General features: G+C 40.4%; 1 non-coding gene across 2 annotated transcripts in view; it reads right to left on the bottom strand.

The window, feature by feature from the left end:
- The window catches only part of LOC103795903 (uncharacterized), a 30,149-nt gene extending 16,797 nt beyond the window's left edge, over nucleotides 1–13,352 (bottom strand). For both annotated transcript variants that reach the window (XR_008474570.2, XR_001914094.4), the window contains exons 1-2: nucleotides 13,311–13,352; nucleotides 3,418–3,547 (exon numbers count right to left, since the gene is read on the bottom strand). This is a non-coding gene — a transcript (uncharacterized LOC103795903). The remainder of the gene's footprint in view (nucleotides 1–3,417; nucleotides 3,548–13,310) is intronic.
- Between the last annotated feature and the right edge of the window lie 183 nt (nucleotides 13,353–13,535).

Here is a 13,535-nt window from a genome sequence, read left to right as displayed (position 1 = left end):
TGGCTAATTTTTTTGTATTTTTAGTAGAGATGGGGTTTCACCATGTTGGCCAGGCTGGTCTCAAACTCTTGACCTCAGGTAATCCATCCACCTCAGCCTCCCAAAGTTCTGGGATTACAGCCGTGAGCCACCAGACCCAGCCAATTTTCATGTTATATTAAAAAAATGAAAGATTTTTGTTTGCCTGAATAAACTATAGACAAAGAAAGGGAAAGGAAAGAGATTGCATGGAAAGCTACGTCTTCCCTCTGTTAATGAGTGAAAGTTTTGCCTTTTAAAAAATTCTGAGTTTTTGTTTCGGTGAAGTAAATGACTTATGGTGACCTGCAATTTGGTTTTATAATATCAAATGTTTTAAATCTTTGATATTTGACAAACTTTCCAAAATCAAATTATAAATTATGTCTTCTTCTGATCTCCTAATTAATCTTTTAGCTATTAGGTCTCCTAAAGTCCAAAAATGACATATCTGGCTTATTTGGTATAACAATCATACAGGAAGCGTGGTTAAATATGAAACAGTGGGGTGTTTGGCTTTCTTTGGGCTGTATTTGTATAATTAAAGTTATTGGTATGTGCTCCAAAATTATGGGAAACTCATATAATCATGATATGACTTAGTGTATATTATTAATAGTTACAATTGTTATATAAAATTGTTGTATGCCATAGAAGGAACCAAAATTCCTAGCCAACTGTGGTGGTAATAGTGGCTGTTCCAAGACTTTCAGTCATCCACAGGCAATTGTTACCTTGTTTTGATCCTCTTTAAAAGGTGACCCTTAATTAGCTATAGGACTTTGACAGATGCTTTTAAATGCCGGTTTCTGATAACTTTGAACATTGTGACATTGGATTAGAGAAAATCTTTCAGGACTCTTATGGAGAGCTGCAATGTTCACGAGCATCAAACAGGAGTTAACTGCATGAACTAAACTAATAGAAGTCTGAAACAATCTTTTTGACTTTTTGCTTAAAACGTTGCTGATCTTTTACAGAGACAAAAAACTGTTATTTTAAGCTATTTACAACTTTTGATAATTGAGTAACGTGTACTCCTGTAAACAAAATTTGGAGTATATTTGCTTCTCTCTACCTGATTGCTCCAGAATTTGGAAAACCGTGTATTCTTAGTTTATAGCAATAGAGTTATTTGTGTAAGTACAGTAAGAATCCATTTTATCAAGCCTATAATCCCAGCACTTTGGGAGGCCGAGGCGGGTGGATCACGAGGTCAAGACATCGAGACCATCCTTGTCAACAAGGTAACCTCGTCTCTACTAAAAATACAAAAATTAGCTGGGCATGATGGTGCACGCCTGTAGTCCCAGCTACTCAGGAGGCTGAGGCAGGAGAATTGCTTGAACCCAGGAGGCAGAGGTTGCGGTGAGCCGAGATCGTGCCATTGCACTCCAGTCTGGGTAACAATAGTAAAACTCCATCTCAAAAAAAAAAAAAAATATCCATTTTATTTTGCAACTGGACACAATTGGAGACTAGGCTCCACAGCTATTTTACCAAGGCTTTGACTGTAATGATATACTTTCCTTTAAGGAATGAAACTTGACTTACAGAGCCAATAAAAGCCCCTTGGGAAAACTAGCCTCATACCTTGTCTACACAGTCACTGTACAGGGTTCCTGACCAAAGAATGTCACTTTGTGATGGGCCCAGAAGCCCCAACTTATCTTGAAATCTCTTAAGAAGAATTCACCCAAACTCATAGGTATTTGTTACCAATCCATGGCTGGACTCAGCTTTAAAAAAGTCTGGGCTGGGCGCGGTGGCTCACGCCTATAATCCCAGCACTTTGGGAGGCCAAGGCAGATGAATTACCAGGTCAAGAGATTGAGACCATCCTGGTCAACATGATGAAACCCCATCTCTACTAAATATACAAAAATTAGCTGGGGATGGTGGCACATGCCTGTAGTCCCAGCTACATGGGGGGCTGAGGCAGGAGAATTGTTTGGACCCAGGCGGCAGAGGTTGTAGTAAGCCAAGATCATGCCACTACACTCTAGCCTGGCAACAGAGCGAGACTCCATCTAAAAAAAAAAAAAAAAAAAAAAAAGGCTTATCTGAGATCCTTTTATAAAAGAAAGTTCCACCAAAGCCAATTTAAAAAGCCTATGTGAAATAGAATCATTCGTACTGCACTGTATACAAATAATCAGGCCAAGTATAATAAACCAAATCTGTCATAATTATGATATATTTTAAATAAAAATGAGGACTGAAGAGAGAAAAGTTATGCTTCAAAAACTATGGTACACCTGTTATTAAATTCTAGTCTCATCAGTTGTTTTTGAATGTTTTTCTGCAATTTAAACTGACCCTGCTTTTTCCTGTGAACCAATCAGCGATCTCTGGCTGCACCTCAGAGGAAACAAGAGGGATGGGTAATGTAAAAATCTGGATCAACAGTCTAATTCTGGGCACATAGTGGAATCAGCTAGAGACCCCATATCAGCTTGGTTCCAACAATTGCCCAGTTCCTGGAAAGCCTTCTTATTTCGTTTACTTGGAATAATTTTGCTATTTTATTTTATTGTTGTGGAATATATTGCTGTTGTACTCTTTGTATAGAAATGTAGGATGAGCTTACTCAATGTTTTCTTAAATTGAACACTTAACTAATCTTCCAGATAACACCTTTTCATGGAACTCAAGAGTTATGAATGGTCCTTGCCATACCAACACTTTCTGACTGAGTTCCACTCTACCCTAAATACAAGAGACCCTAATAGTTAGGCAGAAATATCATTGCCCCTATTCAGCCTGAAGAAGTTACAGAAGATGGATCTACATACCTCTACAACCCTTAGGATTAAGGGTTCCCTTGTAAAAGGAAGGGGGGAAAATATGTCAATAGCAGTTGAACCAGAGTGACTTCATCTTGAATAGGAGCTGGGTAAAGTACTGAGACCTACTGGGCTGCATTCCCAGGAGGTTATGCATTCTTAGTCACAGGAAGAGATGGGAGATGGGCACAAGATACCGTTCACAAAGACCTTGCTGATAAAATAGCATGCAGTAAACAAGATGGGTCAAACTCACGCAAAGCAAGATGGTGACTAGAGTGACCTCTGGTCATCCTCATTGCTCATTATATACTAATTATAATGCATTAGCATGCTAAAGACACTCCCAACAACACCATGACCATTTACAAATGCCATGGCAACATCAGGAAGTTACCCTATATGGTCTAAAAGGGGAAGGAACCCTCAGTTCCAGAAACTGCCCACCCGTTTCCTCAAAAACTCATGAATAATACACTTGTTTAGCATATAATCAAGAAATAACTACAAGTATTATCAGTCAAGCAGCCCACGCTGCTGCTCTGACAATGGAATAGCCATTCTTTTATTCCCTTACTTTCTTAATAAATTTGCTCTCACTTTATGGATTCACCTTAAATTTTTTCTTGGGTGATAACCGAGAGCCCTCTCTTGGGATCTGGATCAGGACCTCTTTCCAGTAACAGCTGCAGTGGGTCATGACCCAACCACTGCACTCCAGCCTAGCCGACAGAGCAAACTGTCTGTAAAAATAAAAGTAAAAAGAGCACCATGAACAAAGTCCCTCTTGGTTAAAAATTGATTTAACATGAAGGTTAAGAGACAGGTGACCTACTGAGGGGAAAACAAAACAAACAAAATAATTCCTTTGCACAATTATCCCCAACTCAAAGATAGTTTTTCTTATAAATCAATTTTTAAAAGGAACTGCCTTTATAAAGGAACTCTGAAGACTAGAAGAGACAGCTCCCAAATGACAGAATTACACATGACTAACGAACATTTAAAAAGATGGCCAATCTTACTAATAGTAAAAGAATTGCTTACAGGAGGTAACATTTTGTATGTGTGTCCCTGCATCTATTAGCCAGAGTACAGTTGCAGATAACAGAAGTCACTCTAGACAACTTAAGCAGAGTGGGTTTTGACACAGGGAATTAGGTGACTATAAGATTGTTCTAGGACTGGAGGAGGAGGGTCTAGGCTAATATTCCAGGAATGGCCCCACCCCCAGAATGGGGCCCCACCCTAGAAGTGGGCCACCAGTAATGCTTCAGCCAGTGCCATGATCACAAGACTGGGATATTGGGAAGTCAATGCCACACCTGTTGGCTCTGGGGCATCTACACCAGTAAAATGATGCCCCACTTCTGCATCTCACACAATAAGGTAAGAACTGGATTCTGGGACTCTGCTTCTGCTACTGCAGAAAACCAAGTCCCCACTACAATTTTTGGCAGTAGAAGAAGTAGAAGCACAGCCGCCGTGTCCCTTCCACTTTCACATCCTTGCACAGGGGAGTCAGCTTGACACAATTCAGGTCATTTGCAGAACCAGCTTATGGGGAAACCAGGGGCATAGAGTCATCAGCTTTCTATCCTTGAGGGTTCACAGCAGAGTACGAAACAGAGCTGAGTGACTGCATCCTTATGATCTGCCTCAGGAAGCAAATGTTTGCATGGGGCAAGGAACAGTGATTCTCATTCACTGCTGGTTATCGTGTGTTCTAACCCAAACTTTCTAGTCAGCTTTGACACCATGTGGTGAAAGTTCATTTGATTCAAAAATTTTACTTCTTTGAATTCATCACAAGAAAAGAACCAGAGATGTGCACAAATATCTGCACACGAATATTGATCGCAGTATCAATATTTTATAGTGTCAATATTGATGACACTATAAAAGCAGTCAGAGTCAAAATGGAGTTGCTTGTGTTTAAAAAAACAACACCCAAACTCTGACAAACAGAGCTGGGGAAGCCCACGAAGAGGGTTCTCACGCTTTTGTATGCCTGAGAACAAAACTATCATTTGCAAAAATTGCAATATTGCACAAATACCATCACAATCTTACACAAAAAATACTTCTGTGAGTGTATCCACCCAGAAACTGCCTGCCCAACCTTGGACTGGTGTCACCCTTGCTATTAATTCTTGCAGCTAAAGATGATTATTTCAAAACAATTACATAATTGTCTTCATTTTTCCTCTAAAAGCCTGTCTTCCTCTACATCCTTGAATATGTACATAGTTTACTATGGCATGAATTTTCCCACTGCAATGCCCTATTCTCAAATAAATATCATTTTCTTTCTATATATACCACAAATTTACCTCTGAGAATAATGATATTATATATAAGTCATTTATACATCAAACTATGTTTGAGACAAAATAATCTATCAAATCTTCTGGAATGACAGCTTTTAAAGATCCTTTTATGCTTCTAGTCTAGTTCAAAAGGCTTAGAGGTCCTCTTCCTGCCACTTGCTGATGCTTTTGGTAACGTTATTCAGTAATTTGTTCACATTTTATTACTGACTGTCATTTTCTTTTTTTTCTTTTTTTTTTTTTAATTGTACTTTAGGTTCTGGAGTACATGTGCAGATCATGCAAGATTGTTGCATAGGTACATACATGGCAAGGTGTCTCTCCTCATTATCCCCCCCACCCTCCCCTTCCCCCACTCTCCCACCCCTAGCCCCTCCCAACTGACTGCAGTATGTGATGCTCTCCTCTCTGTGTCCACATGTTCTAATTGTTCAACATCTGTCTATGAGTGATAACATGCGGTGTTTGGTTTTCTGATCTTGTGTCAGTTTGCTGAGAATGATGGTTTCCAGATTCATCCATGTCTCTCTGAAGGACATGAACTCATCATTTTTTATGGCTGCATAGTATTCCATGGTGTATATGTGCCACATTTTCTTTATCCAGTCTATCGTTGATGGTAATTTGGGTTGGTTCCAGGTCTTTGCTATTGTAAACAGTGCCACAATGAACATATGTGTACATGTGTCTTTATAACAGAACAATTTATAATTCTTTGGGTATATATCAGTAATGGGATTGCTGGGTCAAATGGAATTTCTATTTCTAGGTCCTTGAGGAATCGCCACACTGTCTTCCACAATGGTTGAACTAATTTGCACTTCCACCAACAGTGTAAAAGTGTTCCTATTTCTTCACATCCTCTCCAGCATCTGTTGTCTCCAGATTTTTTAATGATCACCATTCTAACTGGCATGACATGGTATCTCAATGTGGTTTTGATTTGCATCTCTCTAATGACCAGTGATGATGAGCATTTTTTCATATGTTTGTTGGCTTCATAGATGTTTTCTTTTGTAAAGTGTCCGTTCATATCCTTCACCCACTTTTGAATGAGTTTGTTTTTTTCTTGTAAATCTGCTTTAGTTCTTTGTAGATTCTGGATATTAGCCCTTTGTCAGATGGGTAGATGGCAAAAATTTTTTCCCATTCTGTTGGTTGCTGGTTCACTCTAACGATTCTTTCCTTTGCTGTACAGAAGCTCTGGAGTTTCATTAGATCGCATTTGTCTATTTTGGCTTTTGTTGCCATTGCTTTTGGTGTTTTAGCCATGAAGTCCTTGACTATGCCTATTGTCCTGAATGGTTTTGCCTTGGTTTTCTTCTAGGGTTTTTATGGTGTTAGGTCTTACTTTTAGATCTTTAATCCATCCGGAATTAATTTGAGTGTAAGGTGTCAGTAAGGGGTCAGTTTTCCCAACATCATTTTAAATAGGGAATCCTTTCCCCATTGCTTGTTTTTCTCAGGTCTGTCAAAGATCAGATGACTGTAGATGTGTGGTGTTGCTTCTGAGGCCTCTGTTCGGTTCCATCGGTCTGTATCTCTGTTTTGGTACCAGTACCATGCTGTTTTGATTACTGTGGCCTTGTAGTATAGTTTGAAGTCAGGCAACATGATGCCTCCAGCTTTGTTCTTTTTGCTTAGGATTGTTTTGGCTATGCAGGCTCTTTTGGTTCCATATGAAGTTTGAAGTGGTCTCTTCCAGTTCTGTGAAGGAGGTCATTGGTAGCTTGATGGGGATAGCACTGAATTCTATAAATTACTTGGAGCTGTATGGCTATTTTCATGGTGTTGATACTTCCCAACCATGAGCATGGAATGTTTTTCCATTGTTTGTGTCCTCTCTTATTTCATTGAGCAGTGATTTGTAGTTCTCCTTGAAGAGGTCCTTTACATCCTTTGTTAGTTGTATTCCTAGGTATTTTATTCTCTTTGTAGCAATTGTGAACAGGAGTTCACTTCTGATTTGGCTCTCTGTTTGTCTGTTATTGGTGTATGGAAATGATTGTGATTTCTGCACACTGATTTTGAATCCTGAGACTTTGCTGAAGTTGCTTATCAGTTTCAGGAGATTTTGGGCTGAGACAATGGGGTCTTCTAAATAGACAATCATGTCATCTGCAAATAGAGACAATTTGCTTCCTCTTCTCCTAACTGAATACCCTTTATTTCTTTTTCTTGCTTGATTACCCTGGCTAGAGCTTCCAATACTATATTGAATAGGAGTGGTGAGAGAGGGCATCCTTGTCTTGTGCCAGATTTCAAAGGGATTCAGTAGAGCTGCTGCGTCTTTTATTTACTCAGGAAAATTAGGCCAGCTTCTGCAATGGTGGCTGCCCTTTCCCCCCACCCTCGAGCTCGATCATTCCTGGTTGCTCTCTGATATTCTGGGTGTGAAACTCTGGAGTGAGAGTTTTTTTAGCCTGCTGGGCTTTGTGCATGGGGGACCCATCCTGCCATATGTGCTGTTTCCCTGATTTTTAGTTCCCCTTCTTTCTGGGGAGCTGATGGCTCTGTCCAGCCAGCTTTCTGGCTTTCATGTCAGCCATTGCTTTTGCCTAGATCTATGCTGACAGCCCTGGTGCTGGCCAAAGTTGCTATTCTGCCCTGTTCAGGCAGCTCGCTGAGGCTCTTCAGTCTGGTGAAGATCACCTGTTCTGTGGGTTGTAGAGGGCTTGGGTGGAGGGCTGTATCCGAACTGAAGTCCCAGAGTGGGAGATCCCCCAGTCCTCCAGTTGGTTGCACACACCTACTGGGTGGGGCAGTGCCCCACCTTGCCTCAACTTGCCCTATTTGGTTTATACCCACTGTCCAACCAGACCCACAAAATGAAACTGGTACCCCGTTTGGAATTGTGGAGACCACTCAGCTTCTACGTCTCTCTTGCTGGGAGCTGCTTTCCAGAGCTGTCTCTTATTGGGCCATCTTGGGATCCTCCTTGACTCAATATCATTTTCTTTCAGGGGGATTTTCTCAGTTTGTTATTTAGTTTGACACAGCAAAAGTTTAAAGTAGCAAAAGTTGAATAAATAATTTTTTTTTGACATGGAGTCTCATTCTATTGCCCAGGCTGGAGTGCAGTGGCACGATCTCAGCTCACTGCAACTTCCACCTCCCAGGTTCAAGTGATTCTCCCACCTTAGCCTCCCAATAGCTGGCATTACAGGTGTGTGCCACCATGTCCAGCTAATTTTTGTACTTTTAGTAGAGACAGGGTTTCACCATGTTGGTCAGGCTGACCTTGAACTCCTGACCTCGTGATCCACCCACCTCAGCCTCCCAAAGTGCTGGGTTTACAAGTGTGAGCAACCTCGCCTGGCCAAAGAAATAAATTTTATACCTCCATATAAAGAATTATATATAGCCACTGATGATAGAGGCAGAAATGGCTTTACCTTGAAGCAAAAGAATTCTGAGTTCAGGGACCCTTGCTTGCGCTGGCACCTTCCAAGACCCTAAGAGCAGCTCGAGCCATTGCTCACATTATTGTTGTTGTTGTTGTTGTTATTTGCAAAAGTAAGTTCTTCTAAGAGCAACTGATTAAGGCTGCTGTCTTTTAATTGCTTTCCAATCTGGCTTCCCTCTGCCATACTTCTCCTGGTTGGGGTGACACTGTAGCGTTACTGGTATTTTGTATTATAACTCTCTTTGTTTAAGCTCTGTGCCTCACCAATTATGTAAGCTTCAGGTACCTAAATAGCCTGGATCTGTCCCTGGTTATAGATTCATATTTATTGGCAATGGAGAATGGTTCATTAGGTATTGTTGAGTGAAAGATGCAACTTCTGAAACAGTGGTAAAGGAAGACTTCATTATATTAGGCCATTCTTGCATTGCTATAAAGAAATATCTGAGACTGGGTAATTTATTTAAAAATAGCAGTTTGATTGGCTCGCAGTTCTGCAGGCTTTACAAGAAGCATGGTGCTGGCATTTGCTCAGCTGCTAGGTAGGCCTCAGGAGGCTTACAATCATGGCAGAAGGTGGAAGGGGAGCAGGCACATCACAAGGTGAAAGCAAGAGCCAGAGGGAGTTGAGGGGAGGTGACACACACTTTTAAACCACCAGAATTTGCATGAACTCAGAGTGAGAGCTCACTTATTACAAAGGGGATGGCCCAAGCCATATGTGAAGAACCTGCCCCCATGATCCAAACACCTTCCACCAGGCCCCAGCTCCAGCACTGGGGATTACAATTCAACTATGAGATTTGGGTGGGGACGAATATCCAAACTGTATCACCCATGTAGAATGCTTACATATACGTATGTTTTTTGGTGCTAGGTGAATTATAATGGCTCAGGCATAAGTCACTTTTACAATAAATGAAAATGCCAGAATGGTTCCCATTTAAGAAATAGTTGCAAATTAATTTTTTAATTAAAATATAAATGTATTCTTGGTAGGGACAAAAACTAACTGGAAATGGGGATGAATGAATTTCTGGGGTGATGAAAATGTTCTTTATCTTGTTTTGTGCATTGCTTATATAATGATACACAAATGTTAAAATTCATTGAACTGAAAAGCTGCACTTTGCATTTATTGTGCATTAATTATATCACCATACAATATATACAATCATCACATTGAAACTGAAATACTGAAAAGAGAAAATTACATTCAGTTTCATCACCTTGAAACAACTACTTAACACTGTGGAATATTTTGCTGAAATGTGTTTCCTCCCCCAACTTGCCACCTTTTCATATGTATATTTATAGGAAAGGTATGTGTGTGTATGCTTAGAAGAAAATGTGTGATGACAAAAGGAATTGTTAAGGTCAACTGAGCTTACCATATGCCAGCACTGTAGCAAGAACTTTATATGCATTTACATTAAATCTTCCCAGCAATGTTATTCTCATTTTACAGATGAGGAAACAGATGCAGGAAGAGTAAGTAATCTGCCAGAGTCACACAGCTAATACTGCAGAGCTCTCACACCTGACTCCAGGCAATCTGATTCTCTCACCCTTTTAGAAGCCCTCCCTGGCTAGATGAATCATTTTCTTGCTGGGGAAGTTTATGAGCTCAACTGTTTCAGCTTCTCCAAATGCATTATTGGTTCCCCTCAGTCCACATTTACCCTTCAGTCTTTTTGGAAAGCCAATCAACACTCATAAGTACACCCACTCTAGCCACTGGCAATGGAGGTTTCTGTATGGGTCCCTTGGAAACTGGGTCCCATTCCTAACAGGGTTTCTTGATCTTGATTATTTCTTCCCCCTTCACACAGGGTCTCACTTTGTCACCCAGGCTGAGTATAGTGGCATGAATATGGCTCACTGCAGTCTCGACTTCTTAGGTTCAAGCAATCCTCCCATTTCAGCCCCCTAAGTAGCTGGGACTAATGGTGCATGCCACCAAGACTGGCTAATTTTTGTATTTTTTTCTAGAGATGGGATTTTACCATGTCGCTTGGGCTGATCTTGAACTCCTGAGCTCAAGCGATCCATCTGCCTGGGCCTCCCAAAGTGCTGGAATTACAGGTGTGAGCCACTGCACCCAGTTAACATTATGGAGCTCCAAGTCAGGTCTGAGTCAGGTATGAGGTCTGTTGACACTAGCTGTGTGACTCTGGCAAATTAATCTTCCTGATCTGTTTTCTCATCTATAAAATGAGAATAACATTAAAACAGTTTATTTTAACTATTTTAAAAAATCAGAATAATTGAGAAGAAGGAAAAAAAATCCCTATATTCCAACTACTGTAATGGAACCTTTGCCATCATTTTGCTCTTGGTTGGCCTCTCCCCCTCCCCTATTTTTAAAAATTAAAATAGAATCTAATTCTTTCTTTCTTCTTTTTTTTTTTTTAAAGATGATGTCTTGCTATGTTGCCCATGCTGGACTCATACTCCAGAGCCGAGGTGATCCTCCCTCTTCAGCCTCCTAGATCATTGGGACTACAGGGATGCACCACTACACCTGGCTTAAACCAATTTCTTTTTAATTCATAATTTTAAAATCAAAACAATTTATTCAACTCTTTATTTTGAAAAGTTTTAAACCTCAAAAAAGCTGAAAAAATAGTACAATGAACACTCACTCACATACCCTTACTTTAGCACCAATAATTCACCAATTATTAACATTTTGTCTTGTGCCCCCCTCTGTCATAATATACTTTTCTTTTTTTTTCTGCAATCAGCTGATTGATTAGGGTGGTGGTTGCTGAAAGGGGAGGTGCTGCAGCAATTTCTTAAAATAAGACAACAGTGAAGTCTGCTGCATCAATTGACTCTTCCTTCCATGAAAGATTTCTCGGAGCATGTGATGCTGTTTGCTACCATTTTACCCACAGTAGCATGTTCAAAATTGTAGTCAATCCTCTCAAACCCTGCCACTGCTTTAGCAACTAAGTTTATGAAATATTCTAAATCCCTCATTGTCATTTCAACAGTGTTCCCAGCATCTTCACCAGGAGTAGTTTCCATCTCAAGAAACCACTTTCTTTGGTCATATATTAGAAAAAAACTGGTCATCCATTCAAGTTTCTCATGAGATTGCCACAGTTCAGTCCTATCTTCAGGCTCCACTTCTACTTTTAGTTTTCTTGCTATTTACAACCACATCTGCAGTAACCTCCTTCATTGAAGTCTTAAACTCCTCAAAGTCATCAATGAGAGCTGGAATCAACTTCTTCCAAACTCCTGTTAATTGTGATACTTTGACCACTTTCCATGAATCACAAATGTTCTTAATGATATCTGGAATAGTGAATCCTTTCCAGAAGGTTTTCAATTTACTTTTCCCAGATCCATCACAAGAATAACTATCTATGGCAGCTATGGCCCTACAAAATGTATTTCTTAAATAATAAGACTTGAAAGGCAAAATTACTTCTTGATCCATGGGCTGCAGAATGGATCTTGTGTTAGCACACATGAAAACAACATTCATCTCCTTATACATCTCCATTAGAGTTCTTGGGTGACTAGACACTTTTTCAGTCAGCAATAATACTCTGAGAGAGATCTTTTTACTAAGCAGTAGCCCTCAACAGTGGGCTTAAAATATTCAGTAAACCATGCTGTGAACAGATGTGCTGTTATCCAGGCTTTGTAATTCCACTTACAGAGCACCAGCAGATTATATTTAGGGTAACTCTTAAAGGTTTTTATAATACAATGGTAAACGAGCACTTGTTTCAATTTAAAGTCACTAACTGCATTAGCCTCTAACAAAAGAGTGAGCCTGGCCTTTGAAGCCAGACATTGACCTCTCTAGCTACGAATCCGCATCTTCTTCCAATAGAAGGCTGTTTTGTCCACATTGAATATCTGTTATTCAGTGGCCACCTTCATCAATGATCTTAGCTAGATCTTCTGGATAACTTGCTGCAGTTTCTCCATCAGCATTTGCTACCTCATCTTACCCTTTTATGCTCTGGAGATGGCTTTTTTCCTTAAACCTCATAAAATAATCTCTTCTAGCTTCAAACTTCTATAGCTTCCCTGCCTCTCTCAGCCATCATAGAATAGAACAGAATCAGGGCCTTGCTCTGGATTCAGTTTTGGTTTGAGGGGATGTTGTAGCTGGTTTTATTTTCTATCGAAACCACTAAATTTTTCTCCAAATAGGCAATAAACTGTTTCACTTTCGCATTTATGTGTTCACTATAGTAAAATGTTTAATTTCCTTCAACAACTTTTCCTTTGCATTCACAAACTGGCTTTTTGGTACAAACTTTCAGCTTAGCTTTCAGCCTATCTTGCCTTCTGACATGTCTTCCTCACTAAGCTTAACCATTTCTAGTTTTAGAGTTAAAGTGAGAGACTCGCGACTCTGTCTTTCACTTGAACACTTAGAGGCCCATTGTAGGGTTATTAATTGACCTAATTTCAATACTGTTGGGTCTCAGGGAATAGAGAGGCCCAAGGAAAGGGAGAAAGAAGCAGGAACGGCCTGTCAGTGAATTAGAACACATACAACATTTATCAATTAAGTTTGTCATCTTATAGGGGCACAGTTCATGGCGCCCCAAAACAATTACAATAAAAGAACACTCCTCACAGGTCACCCTTATAGCAGAGCGCATCTCCCTGTGATCTTTTTTTATCCTATTTTTTTACGAGCATTTTACCTAGGATGCACGCGTTCCCTTACTTTCGGGAATGCCCTACTCTTGTCAACCCGGTAGCTGACTACACCAAGAATACAAGAAAACTTACGCTACTGAGCAGGAGCCGGCAAAGTCTCTAGTCTTTGGGAACACAGTACTTCGCCCGCTCCGCCTTTTCCTAAGCTGGGAGGAGCAAAGCTGGAAGAGGAGAGGTCCGCGGCCAAACTCAGCTCTCCCACTGGCCAGACAGAGTTCCGCAAGGCAGCCAATCAGATAGCTTCATTTGCCAGAGGGGCGGGACTTCCTCGCAGCACGCACGAGTTCGTGCGTGGAG

This window comes from Callithrix jacchus, chromosome 8 (genome assembly GCF_049354715.1).
Source record: "Callithrix jacchus isolate 240 chromosome 8, calJac240_pri, whole genome shotgun sequence".
Lineage (NCBI taxonomy): Eukaryota > Metazoa > Chordata > Mammalia > Primates > Cebidae > Callithrix > Callithrix jacchus.
The sequence above is the reverse complement of the archived record's forward strand: the minus strand, read 5'-3'. Positions and strand labels throughout refer to the sequence as shown.